The sequence below is a fragment of the Pinus tabuliformis genome, chromosome 8, assembly GCF_031772625.1.
Source record: "Pinus tabuliformis cultivar Carrire ecotype Pingquan chromosome 8, CPIR1, whole genome shotgun sequence".
NCBI classification, from domain to species: Eukaryota; Viridiplantae; Streptophyta; class Pinopsida; order Pinales; family Pinaceae; genus Pinus; species Pinus tabuliformis.
Window position 1 is genome coordinate 1,652,941,090 of NC_142294.1, and position 16,437 is coordinate 1,652,957,526.

The 16,437-nt window shown below is 35.2% G+C and overlaps 1 pseudogene; it reads left to right on the top strand.

Moving 5' to 3' along the window:
- Window positions 1-16,437, top strand: part of LOC149242521 (ABC transporter F family member 3-like) — a 93,600-nt pseudogene that overhangs the window by 40,965 nt on the left and 36,198 nt on the right.

Here is a 16,437-nt window from a genome sequence, read left to right on the forward strand (position 1 = left end):
GAAATGGGGATGAATGATTGACCGTGAAGGAAATTCACATGACAAATTTTAAAATTTCTGTTGGAGGTCGAGAACTCATTAAGGATGGTTCAATTACTTTGTCATATGACAAACACTATGGTTTGATTGGAATGAATGGTAGAGGGAAAAAAACACTACTACGACATATGGCCCTACATTCAATTGATGGTATCCCCAAGAACTACCAAATTTTACATGTAGAGAAAGAGGTAGTTGGTTATGATACTACTACACTCTAGTGTGTTCTAAACTCTGACATGTAGATAACTCAACTCTTGGAAGAAGAAGCTATATTGGTGGCACAATAGAGAGATGTTGATAAGGATGTTGCTACTAGAATGGGTGATTTGAAGCTCAAAGAGCCACTGAGGATAAGGATACGTCCGATAGGCTTCAACAGATATATAAAAGGATTGAATATATTGATTATTATTCTGCGGAGTCTCGTACAAAGTATATCCTTGAAGGACTCAATTTCACTCCAGATATGCAACAAAATCCAACAAAGGCCTTTTCTTGAGGGTGGCGTATGAGGATTTCTATTGAATGTTCTCTTTAAATAGAACCCGACTTGATTTTACTTGAAACACCCACTAATCACCTTGATCTTCATGCAGTTCTATGGATGGAATCATATCTTTTGAAATGGCCAAAAATATTTATTGTTGTGTCACATGTTAGAGAATTCTTAAACACTGTGGTTATGGATATTTTACATATACATGGGAGAAAGATAATAAGTTACAAGGATACATCTGAGAGGCTTCAACAAATATATAAAAGGATTGAATATATTGACTCTTATTATATGGAGTCTCGTGCAACATCTATTCTTGAAGGACTTAGTTTCACTCCAGATATGCAACAAAAACCAAAAAAGGCCTTTTATGGAGAGCGGTGTATGCAAACTACTCTTGCACGTGCTCTTTTTATAGAACTAGACTTGATTTTACTTGACTAACCCTCTAATCACCTTGATCTTCATGCAATTCTATGGATGGAATCATATCTTTTGAAATGGCCAAAAACATTTATTGTTGTATCACATGCTAGAGAATTCTTGAACAAGGTGGTTACATATATTTTACATTTACATAAAAAGAAACTAATAAGTTACAAGGGTGACTATGATACATTTGAGAGAAATCAAGACAAACAATTGTGCAATCAACAAAAATATTTTGATTCAAATGAATGCTCAAAGGCTCATATGCAGTATTTCATTGATAAGTTCCATTATAATGCAAAAAGATATTCACTTGTTCAATTAAGAATTAATGATTTGGATCATAGTGGTCATATGGATGTTATTGTCAATGATCTAGACTATAAGTTTGAGTTTCCCACTCCTGAGGATAGGCCAAGTGCTCCAATTATCAATTTTAGTGATGCATCATTTGGATACCTAGGGGGATCTGTATTGTTCAAGAACCTAAATTTTGGTATAGATATTAACAATCAAATGGTATTCACAAGTCAACCTTGCTAAAGTTAATTTTTGGGGAGTTACAACTAAGCCTTGGTACAATTTTCCGATCATCAAAGGTTCGCATGACTGTCTTTAGTTAGCACCATGTTGATGAGCTTGATTTGTCATATAATCCTCTATTTTATATGATGTGGTTCTTCCCTAGTGTCTTAGAACAAAATCTATGGGCGCATTTAGGGTTGTTTGGCATCATAGGGAACCTTTCACTTCAACCCATGTATACATTGTCAGGTGGTCAGAAAAGTTGGGTAGCTTTTGCCAAAATTACCTTCAATAAACCTCATCTTCTTCTATTGGATAAGCCTTCAAACCATTTTGATCTAGATGTTGTCGAGGCACTTATTCAAGGGCTCTTTCTCTTCCAAGAAGGGGTTTTAATAGTTAGTCATGATGAACATCTAATTTATGGAAGTGTTTATCAATTATGGGTGGTATCTCAAGGAAGACCAACACCTTTTAAAGGAACATTTCAGGATTATAAAAAGACCATGCCCAATGATTCTACAAATACTCTCAAGTGTCTTTACGAGAGGTGTGAGCACCACCTCCAGTTACACAGTGCTGTCAAACGAGTAGGGTTATTAGTCAAACACTACACCATCATATTTTCTCTCCACCAATTTTACTTCACCATGACACCTCTTAATCGACGCTTCGAAGTCTTCCATCCACGCTACCAATTCTGCAGTCCAAACTGCATCCACCGCCAATTCCCTTTTGTGTACTGTCTCTCCTCAATCCACTGCCTGGTAGCTGCTGCCGAATCCTCGCTGCCATTCTGTTGAGATTCCGTTTACGTTGCTAAGACTACGCTAGCGGTCATGATCCACTTCGATTCGTTCCCTTTATGTTAATTCCTACACAGATTGAAATGGCGTGGTGTATGGTCAAACGGTGGATAAGTCAAACAATGTGACTCTGCCTCGTCGAGTCATTACAGTCCATTAAGTTACTAACTATGTATTTTATACAGTTATGAAATATAAAAATTAATTAAATTGATTTATCGATTTATATAATAATAATAATAATAATAATAATATTATTATTATTATTATTATTATTATTATGATTATTATTAATTAAATTAATTAATTAATTAATTATATAATTTCATTAATCTAATTATATAATTTAATTATTTAAAAAAACAAAAAAAAAATAGAAGGAGAAATCGAAAAACCTTGATTCCAAGACAAATAGTACCAATGACTTACACATATAGGAAATACATGGGCAAGGAAAGAATTATTAGCGAATAAGCTTTGAGAACAAATCTTTTCAAAGAGGAAGGAAATGTTACAAATATAAATTACATAAAATGAATATAAACAGTGTAAATAATAAATAATCAAATATTGATTATGTTAAATAGTCATTAAGTTAAGTGAAAAGGCATGTCTAAAAGACATGATCAGTCATGAAAGGACACCTGCCTAGGTATATATGTGGGTCCTCATTGTAACATTTCTCATCTTAAACATTTTATATATATTAATAAACTATTACTACAAATACCGTTGTGTATTTTTACAATTAAAGTCATCAAGCTATAAGTTTTGTTTCTTTTTCCCACTCTTACTTTGCTGATCCCACAGTTAGCTATTTTGGAGCTCTTCTTGGTCCTACTACCTAGTGCAAGTTATGAAAGCTATAATATTTCACCAAGTAATGAGCATATCATTTCATGAGCCTCATTGATGAGATATATCCCCTTTCACAGTGCATGAAGCCTTTCCTTGGGCAAAGTGACTTGATCTTTGTTACTTCCCTTAGCTAACTACACAATCTCCTCTTCCTGTGAGCCCTCTTGGGCACACAATGCATCTTTAATGAACAATTAGCCAATGTTGAAGAAAACCATTCCCAATAGAATTATCTCCCTTCAAAGGTGCACTTTGGAAGAAAAGGACATTCTCTCCCTTCAAAAGCACACTTTGGGAAAAATGCGCACTTTGGAAAAACAAGGATCCTTAGAGTGAAATTCAAAACAACAAGGTCCCTTTGAGTGCATTTTGGAACAATAAGGACCCTTTGAGTGAACTTCGAGAAAAAAAGGATAATTTTGGCACACTTTGGAAGAACAAGGACCTTCTCTCCTTTCAAAAGTCTACTTTGGAAAAATAATGGTCCTCTATCTCTTTAAAAGCACATGAAACACTCTCAAGTAACAATTGGAAATCGTTTTCGACTGTCTTTTTACCTTGCGCCCTAACTGAGCCTCTCTGGTGCATAACACACTATTAAGAAATAATGGTTCCTCCTTGTCCCTTGTGACTGTGCCCTATGCCCAAGTAGTCTCTCTCTCTCTCCTTGAGCGCATGGTGCACTTTTAGTTAATAGCGGGCTCATCTCTTGTTCACTACCTAGATCAATTATGATTTCACTGTCTCCTACTCCTTTGAGCTTAGTGCATGGTGCAGTTTTAGTCAGGAAGCTCATCACACTGTCCCTTACACTTTCCCACTATGATGGACCATGGAAAGTCATTTCGTCATAACGTATGGCACAGTAACAGTGAAAAATGGTGTCTTTATAAGGCATTATTAAGCTCAATTGTGCCTTCTTCATCAAGCCTTTCCCTCTCAAGTCCTTTCACAGGCCTTCACAAGAAGATTCTTCTATGAGCTAGGTAGAGGTAGGATAGATGATTTCAAGATTTATTTTTCCTTGTCATGAGTGATCTTCAGTGGCAGGTGTACCATCTCAGCATGACAAGATGATTCTCAAGGAAGATTTTTAGGATAAGAGACAAAGAAGCACTTGTAGAGAAGAAGCACAAAGAAGAACCATCATGAAGACATCAAGCAAATCCAGGACCATGACAGAATGAAGACATTTCATTATAGCTCAGTAGGTCTTGATGTTGATCCAAGAACCTTCAGAGGGTGAATATGAAGAACAAAAAAAATATTTTATGAAGATGAAGTGCTGATCATATCTATCATGAAGAAGTCTAAGACTTAGCAGCAAGAGAGAAGCATGGCATTTCCACCTCATCATGAATTCCATGTCATCATTGTCAAGTTGTGAATTGTACAAGTGTCATCACAATGGTCAATATGTTTCCATGTGTCATGCCACATCGCTTGTGGATGTAATGCTGTAATTATCAAAAGGAAAAGGAAAAAGTGTAAATGTGTGGAAGTCCAAGAATCATATGTGGACAAAAGAGTTTAATAGAAGTTCAAGAGTCATTTAGGCAAAGTCAAAAAGTCTTATAGAAATTCAAAGGTCACATTGGAAGTCTAAGAGTCTTGAGGGTAGTTCAAGAGTCATGGGGATATGAAAGGTCATTCCACTTGTTATAAAATCAACCTCATAACTCAAGAAAAGGGCTTTAGGATGCTTAGGCTTTGGAGAGCTAGCTTTGGCTTCTCTAACTTGGCATAGGAGAGAAGATCATTCATTAGAGAAGCAATAAGTGACTTAAATTTCCACTGTTGGAACTAGTGTCAACCATTGTATCTGTTTACTTGTATATTTCACTTGATAATTGAACCTCAATGAGCCGACACATTTTCATGCATGTATCATGAATGCAGTAAGAATATTGTTTATATTTTTACGGTATGTGTTTTGTTCGCATGCAATAAGGAAATTGAACTACTTCATTGACTTTGGTACTTATCTTGTTGAATTTGTGTTGTATGTGTTTTAATGATATTTGTGTCTATGTGAACTATTGTTCTAGATAAATAGCTAATATTTCCTTGATCGCATGTGTCTCTTCTAGGATAATACTATTAATTTCATCCTAGAGACTCACTTTTGTCTCCCCTCATGAAGGTCTCCTTTTACACATTGAAATTGGTGCTTCATAGTGTCAACTTACTTGCTGATTTTGAAGGTTATGTGTTAATATCTTATGTTAACCATTGCAGGAAAGATGAACCTTAATCTTATGGTGGTTGGGCTGATACTCCAGATGGGTCTCTTACTCCAAACAATGTGAGGTCTAATTGGGACTTCACATCGGGGATACCCCCTGCATGTTGGTTGTATCCAGAACCGTCAACATATACCTACTTTTCAAACTCCAATATCTATATTCATTTCTAGAAAGGAATGTTTGCAAGCCTCCAAAACGTTTAACTCATTTTAATGAGAGACACTTAAATTGTTTGAATCCAATTCCTCATATAGGTTGGCAGTTTCTTTTCTATCTCCCTCCATTTGACCTAAGATCTTATAGCATAAGATTTAAACCCATTTCTTTGTTGAAACTTTGAATTTGGCTAAATTATTTAAAAATTGGAAAATGGGCTCATGAGTGAGGAGACAAAGAAGAAGACAAATGAACCTGAGAGGAAGCAACAAATGGTCGATATTCCTCTTCTTCAAGGTAAACATGGTTGAATTTAAGAGGGGTGACTTGATATTTACTCGCTGGAATCAACTTGAAAACAATAGGTATATGATCAGAGAGGACACCTTCAAAAAAAATTGAATTAAGAAAAATACCACTACTCTTCAGTTCCTTGGAAACCAAAACTTATCTAGTATTTTAGACACTACATCATCATTTTCTCTAAAATTCCTCCAAGTTAAAACTAGTTTGACTAGCTCAAGATCAATCGGATGATGTTTCTCCAAGAAGGAAAAAAATAACTCGATTTCTGAAGCCACTCTAGGTTTTTTCCCTAGACATATCTTAAGGAGAGAGTTAAGTTCAAATCTCCTCCCACCAAAGTGAATGGGTCCTCCAAATCACTTGCAACTTCCAAACCTTCTGAAAAGGGAATTTATCAAATATATGGGTTGTAAAAATTCATAATATATTAATAGAAACCAAAATATTTTAATTCTAACATCACATATAACATAATGGAAAGATGATGAGGAAAGAGATTTGCATTCAAATCTGTATCTTGAAGTTAACCACCCAACTACATTACCGCGTTAACTGTGAAAAATGACCATTTTTCTATCTAAGATTCAAAAAAAAATCTAGCCAAAAATCCTTCGCACATGGTTTCTTGAATAAAAATTATATTGGAATTATGGGATAAGATAAATATTTCGAAGGCAATATTTTTATGGGTCCTCCAATCCTTCTCATTAAAGAAAATGACAATAATGATGAAGTCTTATTCAAATATTTTAATTCTCCAAGGGCCGTATCAATGGAGGCCTATCTACCTTATAAATTATTCAAAATATGCTCCCCCTATGCCTTGAGTAAGTGATACTTACAACCAATGGGATTGGATGCAATCACATCCATAGCTAACTCTCCACAAGAGCAGCTATCTTCTTTATGGTTACCCCTAGAATGTAGGGCACAACCTTTCCTGGGGCACACATTTAGGGATGGGATGGAAAATGCATTAGAACAAACATTCCCCCCCCACATATTTAATCCAGAGGAAAAATCCAATGCTTCCATAAGGGCATGGGGGTAGGGCTCTAGGGAAGGGATGACTAACCTAGATGAAGACATGACTTGTAAAGGAGGTATTGACGAAGGAGAAAAAAGGGGAAAAACCAAGGGAAAACATCAAGAAAAAGAAGTGAATATGTACTAGGAGAATTGACAACTAACACATGATTGTCCCTATGTTGAACTGCTACAATAGAGTCTACAACCACAACATCTTTCTTCGAGCTCTCAAATTGTTATGTGAATGAAGGGAACTCCACACCGCTAGAGATATAAAGACACATTTTTAACAAAAACATTTAAATTTCCTCTGAAAAAGGGATAAAATCATGTACATTGATCCTACAAATTCCCTTGTTCATGAAAAGAAAAAAAATAGAAGGGAAACTTCCAGTAATCCACCTTTTGATGCCAAATTCACTCACCCAAAACTACATCCAATTTTTAACCAACCCATCCTTAAGATCAACCTCAATTTGAATCTAGGCCTATATTCTCTTTATTTTGATATCCTACTTATGGTTTAGTGCTCTAAATATGAAAATTTCATTGCCAATTACAAGTAGAGCATCTTCCATTTAGAAAATGAGTGGAAAAGCTAAAAGATTTTCCCAATATTTTTTCATAGCCACCAACTCAAGTCAGGTCAAAGTACATAGATCACTTTCATATTGCTAGCCCTAAAGGGCCCCAGTTCCAATTACTTTGAAGAAAAAGATTATAATCCTCAACAAATCAAAAAATAAAACACACCTAGCCCTTAACCAAGACATGAAAAATAGGTGCATGGTTGAGCACAAGCTTCAAATTGTGTTCTATCCATCTTCCCAAGGAGACATCCTTGATAGTATGGCCATATAAATGGCCTACCAACATTATCCCAAGGAATTTGGAGACCTATGAAACCCAGATATCCTTGTTGACTACCATCTAAATATAGCTAGGATGGACCTGTACACACTTCTTTAAGAATTAGGAATAGTAGAACACACTTCACCTTTAAAGATTGATTTTAGAATAGATGTAATAGCCTTGGGTTGATTTTCCATGTACTTGGAAGGACATTAAAAAGGAAAAAGTGAAACCAAGGTCATGGGAAACATATTCCAAGATGAATGAAGGGAAAAACATTACATTGGGCATCACTTGTGGTTAATTATTGGGTATGGAAATTGGAATTAGCATTGGAAAAAGGAAAAGGGAAATAAATGGCAATTAATTCAAGAAATAAAGGAAATAGGAGAAAAGGAAGATGGAGAGACAATAATAGGCATGCAATGAAATTGAAGGAAAATTAAGGAAAGAGAAAAATAAAACAAAAAGAAGAAAGAGAACATTTTACAAGACTCTTGGTTTTGAGTTTTGTCACGGAGTATCCATAGTAGAAACCATATTTGTCAACGTTTCGAATCCCAACAAGGATCCATCATCAGGACCGATCTGAATGATGTTATAAGAAGACCTATGTGATAGGATAAATAGTTTAAAGAAATAGTTTTAAAGGTCTGCTGATAACTTCTAATTTATATTTTATTTATATTTTATATTTTTTAATTTTATCATACTCATTAATAAATTGCTTTTTTTTTTTTAATTTATGTTTTAACAGATTTTTATTAGTTGAATAATTAATTAATTGGAGGGTTTTTAATGGATTTAATATTAGCTGATTTAATTAGTTACTTAATTCTTTTTAAAAAACTAATTTTATTTTAAAAATCATTATCATAACATAAATAGATAAATTATTATTATTAATAATTTTAATATTAATAGTTAATTAATTGAATATAGTTTAATTTTATTTTTATATAAAGTAATTATTTTTATAATTAGTTAGTAATAATTATTAATATCATAAATTTCTTTTTTAAACTTTATTTTAATATTTTTATGATAATTATTGCTATAAAAAATCAATAATAATTATTATTAAGAATTACAATTTCTTTTCAAATTATATTAAAAATTTTAGGTAATAATAATTATTAATATCATAAAATAATATCATAAATTTCTTTTTAATCTTTATTTTAATATTTTTATGATAATTATTATTATAATATTTTCTAATAATTATTATTAAGATATACAATTTCTTTTCAATTTATATTAAAAATAAGGTAAGATATTTAGTTTGTTTTGTTTTATAAACAATATTAGATTAGATACTTTATTATTATATTTTAATATATAATGATATAAATTAGATATTTACTAATGGTTAAATAATAATTTTACTATAAATAATTTTATTATAAATAATATTACTATATTATTTTGTTATAAACAAATTAATATTATTATTATTAAAATATTATTATTGACAAATATGGTTTCTACTATGGATACTCCGAGACAAAACTCAAAAGAAATGAACCACATATGCCTAAAATCCAAGACTCTTGGTTATATTCTATGACTCTCTTGGTCACTCATTGATCACACTCTATCACACTCTTGGACAAACTTGGAAATTCTAGCATTCACTTGGAGGAGAGAAGAGGAGAACAAATACAACAAGAGGAAGAAAGTAGAGGGAAGGAAAAAGAAAGTAAGCAAAGGGAAGCAAGGGAGAAAAAGAAGAAGATTGGAAAATAAGCTACAATAGGAGGACATTATAGGTAATAGGTTGCACATGTGATTTCCTAGCTAGGATTTGAATGTATGGTGCATGAATTTGGTTATTGGTTAGTTGTTGTCAATAACATGTGTTTTTCCTGTATTGACAGTGATGCATAGACTTTCCTTTGCCATTTATGAATAGCCATGATGTGGTGGGTTCCTTTTTGGTTGAGCTTTGGATTATGAAAATATTTTGGAACCGTGTTGAGGTGGTCTTAGTAAAATCCCAAGGGTTGGGGTGGAGATGGTTTTCTCCAGGAATCCCTTAATAGGTGGGTTGAGACAAGAAAATTCCTTGGGGTATGGTGAATAAATTCTGAGGCATCCAAGCTTGTATTGGTTGGTGATATCTGAACTGGTTTAGGTGAGATAATTGTGGCTTGAGGGTGTATGTGGTTTAACCTCTAGATTCCTTATTTGGATATAATTGGTTTATCCCTTAAGATCCTACATTCATGCTTGAAATATGGCATGGGGGTGATTGGCTAAAAGAAATATTTGGTTCAACCCATTATATGGTCGGGTGGTATGTGGAAGTCCTTGACTTGGTTGGCATTTGCATGTGTTATCATGTGTTACTCCTTATTGAGGTTAATGAGCACAAGTACTCGTTTAATGTTTGATTTATGAATGGTTTGCCACGGTTACATTTTGGTTAAATGTTGGTTACATGCATGGTATATTCCTCATTATATGATGTGTTCTTGTTATGGATCCATTCCATGCTTTGATGGGTTCTTGATTACTTTATATGAATGCATGATCTAATGTGTGTTGTTGTAACTAGTAATAGAGGGCCGCAAGACTTCTTGATGATTCTATAATGAACTTCATGAATTATTGTACAGGTATGAAATCATGACCTACAAGTACTATGCCTACAAAGTGTTTGTATAAATAATTATTATATGTATTTGACAAGTTTTAGCATGGATTTAGTCAAGAACAATGCAAGAAGACTTAGGTGGTTTAGGAAGTTAGGGTAGTTGGCCTGTAGGATAGCCCTGAAAATAAAGAACAAAGCTTTTGGATGCACTCTTTTAACTGAGACATTTTAGTTGTAGCCACATGGGAGATGGATTGTAGGTGTGACTAGAACCTTCTAGCCACATGCACAGGTCTACATCCATGGGAATTCGCTATGAAGTGAATCAAAAAGGTAGTTCTAGTCTAGAAAAAGATGACCAGTGGATGTTGCCTCACATATGGGTGATCATGTATTCTTGGATGGTTATAGTAAAGTTAAGGACATTATGCCCCACTTCCATAACTAGAACTTGGTTGTCGGGTCATGCATAGTAATTCTCAGCTCATGTTTAGCCTAGAGAGCTTGTAAGAGCGGGTAAATGTGGGGTGGGGTGTTACAGGGTGGTATCAGAGCAGCTATGTTCCCTATAAACCTTTCTCTAATACTGATGTTACAAAGTGGTATCAAAGTGAGATTTACAACATTGGAACTGGGGGTAAATGCAGATTGTTATGGCTATAATGCATACAATTAATGTTACATTTTTGTATTATCATATTGATTCATGCATGATGTTGATATTATATTGCTATTATTATTATAGATTTTTCTAATCTAGACCAACTTGTGTAGTTGTAATAGCCTCCCTTGAGATAAAATGAGGTATGATTTTGATTATGTCTTCTATTTCGTTTATCTAACATGGTATGTTTGTAGGACAATAGAATACCATATATGTAGAGTAGAATGGGGGATCATAGTTTACATGACTCCCCATACATGCCCAAAGAGAAATCAGTGGAATGGGAGAAGTCAGTGGAGCAACAAGGAGAGGAATATTCTCTTGATCTAGAAAACACATTGAGGAATTTGAGGGAAAATATTAGAAGCTATAAAGTAGATAATGAGCAGTTGATTGAAGCCCAAATAAGGCTTGTAAAATCTCAAGAACAAAAAGCTGGGGTTAATGCAGTGATTCTTCAAAGCCTTTCATACTTATTGAAGTAGGGACACATGGAGACTAGTCATGGAGATAGGAAAGAAGAAAATACTAATGGGGCATATGGAAGTAGGTCTCAGAGAAGGTATAAGATGGACAAGTGTGATACTTTGGAGGGTGGAATCTTGAGAGGAGGGCTAGTACACATGGATTTTATTCTAGATCTACTTCTAGGAGACATTATTATCATCACTGATAGCATTATCATAGGAGGGGTGAGAAGGAGCACTTGTCGAAAGATTTCAAGAAAGGAAAACCTCCTGATTTTGATGGGGAAAGGAAGAAATCATAAGATGAAGAAGAATGGTTGCTTGGGATGAATAATTTTTTCAAATTGCATGATTACTCAGAGAACATGAAAACCAAGATAATACCTTAACTCTCAAAGGAAAAGCAAATATCTGGTGGGAAAATGTTAATAATGTCAGATGCATTAGAGAAGAGAAGCTGACTTGGGATGAGTTTGAAAGATTATTCAAGAAGAAGTACAAGTCAGAGAGATATTATGATGTAAAGGACAAGGAATTCTATGAGCTAAGGATGGGTTCCATGTGAGATGAAGAATACACAATCAAATTTCTAGAGTTATTGAGATATATTCCCTATCTCAAGGATGAGAAAGTGAAGATCCAAAGGTTCATTAGTGAATTGTCATTATCATTCAAAGGCCAAATTGAGTTTGATGAGCCTCAATCATTGGATGAATACATCATAAATTTAAAACATTGTTATGAGCAGTCAAAGTGTAAGCTTGAGTTCAAGAATGACGGGAAGGGTAATGAAAAGACTAAAGTAAAATGACTCGAGAAGTGTTACACAACATTTTGTCACTGTCCCTATACTCCTCATCTACAATCTTGGAAGACCTCTACAGTGTACCCAACATGCTTTCCCATCATGAAGAAACTCCTAGTATGTCCCTCTTCATGAGCAAAATAATTCCCCTTTGCATCATTTCCCAAGAATCTTCCTTTTATCCCAGTTTAAAAGACCAGCGCTACTAACTAGTTTTCTCCTCCCGCTGATTTGTAGAGGTTAAAACTAGCCCTTGCCCCGTTCATAGCGACTGAGTCCTTTAATAGTCACATCAATCCTCTTTTTGAAGGTTTTTTAAATAAGGAGTTGAAGCTTCCATGTCTAGAAGCTTCGTAACGAAAGTTTGGTAGATGGTTGGGCCAGATAGAGCTGAGGAAGTCAGTTTGGGCTCCTTTCCCCTATTATGATGGAACAACCCCAATAGATAAGACCTTCTCCCATGATGAGAGGAACCATCTCCCATCCATCCAAGTTATAAAAACCTCTCTTTTTCCCAAGCAAAAGTTAGTTGGAGTTTTGGAGCAAGTTTGAATAATGAACAATTCATCTATAGCTTGTAGCTTTCTAGTGTATGTTTGAGGGAGAATAGTGTGATTTTGGTTTGGTTTGAGACAATAGGGAAAGAGGCCTTAAGACTTTCATTGTTGATTCTATCCATGAAGTGCTAGCAGAAGTGTGGGAACCCGAATACGTCGAAGGAGACCAACAAAGTCAAGGCACCGAATGTAATATCTTTCTGATTTATATAAATGAAACTATTGATTGATTTCCTACATGAAGTATCATTTTACATCTTTATGGCTTAATGTTCCTTGACCTATTAAGTAGGTTGAATACAATATTGTATGCTATCACGTTTGTTGTTGTTGTTGTTTTCTTGTTTCAGGTATTTGAAGGAAGGAAACGAGAAATAACTGGAGTGAGGAAGCAGGATCATCATCAAGTGAAATAGAATTCTAAGAGGTAGGCCCTCTTAATTGATTCTATATTAAGGATATTTTCCCCAGTATGGTCGCCAATTTGTGGTGCAGGTAAATTTCATGGATAATGACCTGAAGTCCTAATGGAAAGTTCTTCGCACTCAACGATAAGCTCACATCAGTGGCTTGCAATCGGGTGATTTCATGGGTGTTTGACATCAGTTAATTTATTCACATTCCATGCACTATGCTTCCAGTACCTTGTGAGCCATTTGTCATTATTGGTGGTTTCTCTCACACTTGTTAACGGTTCACATCATTGACCAGTAATCAAGTGACTTCCTAGCATGTTTGACTTCAACACATTCATTCACATGTTAGGATTTGTACTTTGATAAGGTCATTTGGAGCACAAGACCTTGGGCTAAGATTACACACATCCAGGTTGCGAGGTGATGTGACATGATCATGTTAATATACGCCCATGCGTTGGATCCATTTACATGATCATTCTCTGGATGGCTGCATCCATACCAGGATTCATGTATCATTATTCATAGTTTTTAGTGATGTATATGTATCTATGCTTGCTTGCAGGTTTTTTGATGATAGGTTCCAGTTCCCCACTTCCACTTGTAAATCATTTCACCTCACTCTAGTTCAACCTTCACACTTTAGGGGGCATCTGTTACATAACATTTTTTCATTGTCCCTATACTCCTCGTCTACGATCCTAGAGGACCTCTACAGTGTACTCAACATGCTTTCCCATCATGAAGAAACTCCCAGTATGTCCCTCTTCATGAGCATAATAAGTCCCCTTTGCATCATTTCCTGAGAATCTTCCTTTCATCCCAATTTACAAGACTGTTGCTACTGACTAGTTTTCTCCTCATGCCGATTTGCAGATGTTAAAACTAGCTCTTGCACTATTCGGAGTGACTGAGCCCTTTTCTAGTCATGTTGATCCTCTTTTTGAAGCTTTTTTATATAAGGAGTTGAAGCTTCCATGCTTAGAAGCTTCGTAATGGAAGTTTGGTAGATGGTTGGGTAGGATAGAGCCGAGGAAGTTAGTTTGGGCTCCTTACCCCCATTAGGATGGAACAACCCCAAGAGATAAGACCTTCTCCCATGATGAGAGGAACCATATTCCATCCATCCAAGCTATCACATAGAATGAGTCGCTCTTGCGGACAAGATAGACCTTCCTAGAATCTAACGATATCTAGTGACAAGCAAGCCAATAAAAAACTATCTTTCTCTAAATATGCATTTATAAACAAAGGCAAACAAGTGTTTTAGGCCTACCTTGGGTCCAATGCAAGTTTGTGGAAGCCTCGCTCCTTTGATCCAAATGAGCTCCCTTGTTGCGAATATGCAAACACACACAAGCAAACAAATTAAATAGCACCTGAAAAGCCAATATCATAAAGCATACTTAACATGATGATCAAGGAATTCATGAAACAAATGACATAAGAAAATTTGTTGAGAAAAATGAATCTGATTGTATTAATTCAAATCAAAGAAGAACTTTACAACCTATGCCTTGATGTTGTACAAGCTCCTCTTAGGGTCCAACAAGAAGTCTCCTCTACTTTGACAAGTTTCACTCTCTTCCCAATGAAGCCAAAAAGGTATGTGATCTCTCCTCTCAAGCTTAACTAGGAAGTCTCAATTCCACCAGCATTTACCCTCAAAAATGTTCAGCTTCTAACCTCCCTAGCAACCAGCCCAATGCCTTAATTTATAGTGCAATGGAGGGAAGTTACTAGGTCCTCCTTCAAAGGGATAAAGCCCTCCTTCAAAGGGATAGAGCCTCTCATCAAGGGATTAGCTCCTTCTCTTTTGGGATGAATGAACCACCTAAGAGCGACCAATCCACATCAAAATTCCTTCTAGAATCATATAGAATTAACCCAAAGTGAGTTTTTTAGAATAAACTTGCACCTTTTTGACTTTCACAGGGGTCCACACCCACTCCTTTAGGGACAGAGTGGGCAGGTCCACAGTTTTTGTAAACAGGGGGTGCGGGATTGCAGGCAACAGTGAGAGAAAGTGCAGAACCAGAGCTTTGTTGGTTTTCAATGTCTTTCTCTCATTTTCAAATCTTGACTTAAAGAGCTGAGGTCTGAGACTTGCTTAGGAGGACAGTACAAGTGATGATAGACCCATACTGACTACAAATAATCATGGTGACAATATTTTTGTGTAACAGATTGCCCCCTAAAGTGCAAAGTCTGTAGTAGATGAGGATTTCATTTATCATTTAGGAAGAGTGAAGTAATTTATCATTTTGAGGATCATCTTGTGGAGAGCCCAGTTGGAACCTGTAAAAACATTCAATGCAAGATATATATATATATATATATATATATATATATATATATATATATATATATATATATATATATATATATATATATATATATATATATATATATATATATATATATATGAGATCATATCATCGCTGAGGTAGGAATTCCCATACTTAGATCAAAACTAACTACTGCTTTGATATAGGAATGATCTTGTAATACATCACAAGTATAGACACTTGTAGACACAGCATGGACGCAACCATCTGTTTATGAGTAGTCCGCTATATAATGAATAAAAAATTCCTCGCAACCTGGATTGTGGAAACTAGATCCAGGGTCTTCATTTCTACTTCCCGAAACAATACGATTCTATCCATGTGAATGAATGTGTTGAAATCGAACATGGTAGAAACCACTTGATTACCAGTCAATGATGTAAACTGTTAACAAGTGTGAGAGAAACCACCAATGATGTCAATGGCTCTCAAAGTACCCAGTACAATCCATGAGATGTGAATAGATGTGTTGATGTCGAACATGTCATGGAATCCTTTGATCGAAGGTCAATGATGCAACCTGTCATCAAAGGCGAGAAACCTGCCATTGAGGCATGCAGATCCCAAGGTATTGACGATTTCTAGATCATCTTTCTAGATAATGAGCTGAAGTCGATAGAAAGCGATCCGTCGCAGGCAAGCCCACAACACGAAATCATAGATCAAGTTGAAGAAATTTAGCTGCAAGGATTGACTCAGGGATGGTCAAGATGGATGACAGATATTTTTCAGATGAATGGCTTATTGGCACTAACCTCTTCAACACATAACGACACAACAGATGGTTTGGTGGAAATTGACCCAAAGTTAATACCCAGAAACTGGCTGAAGACTTT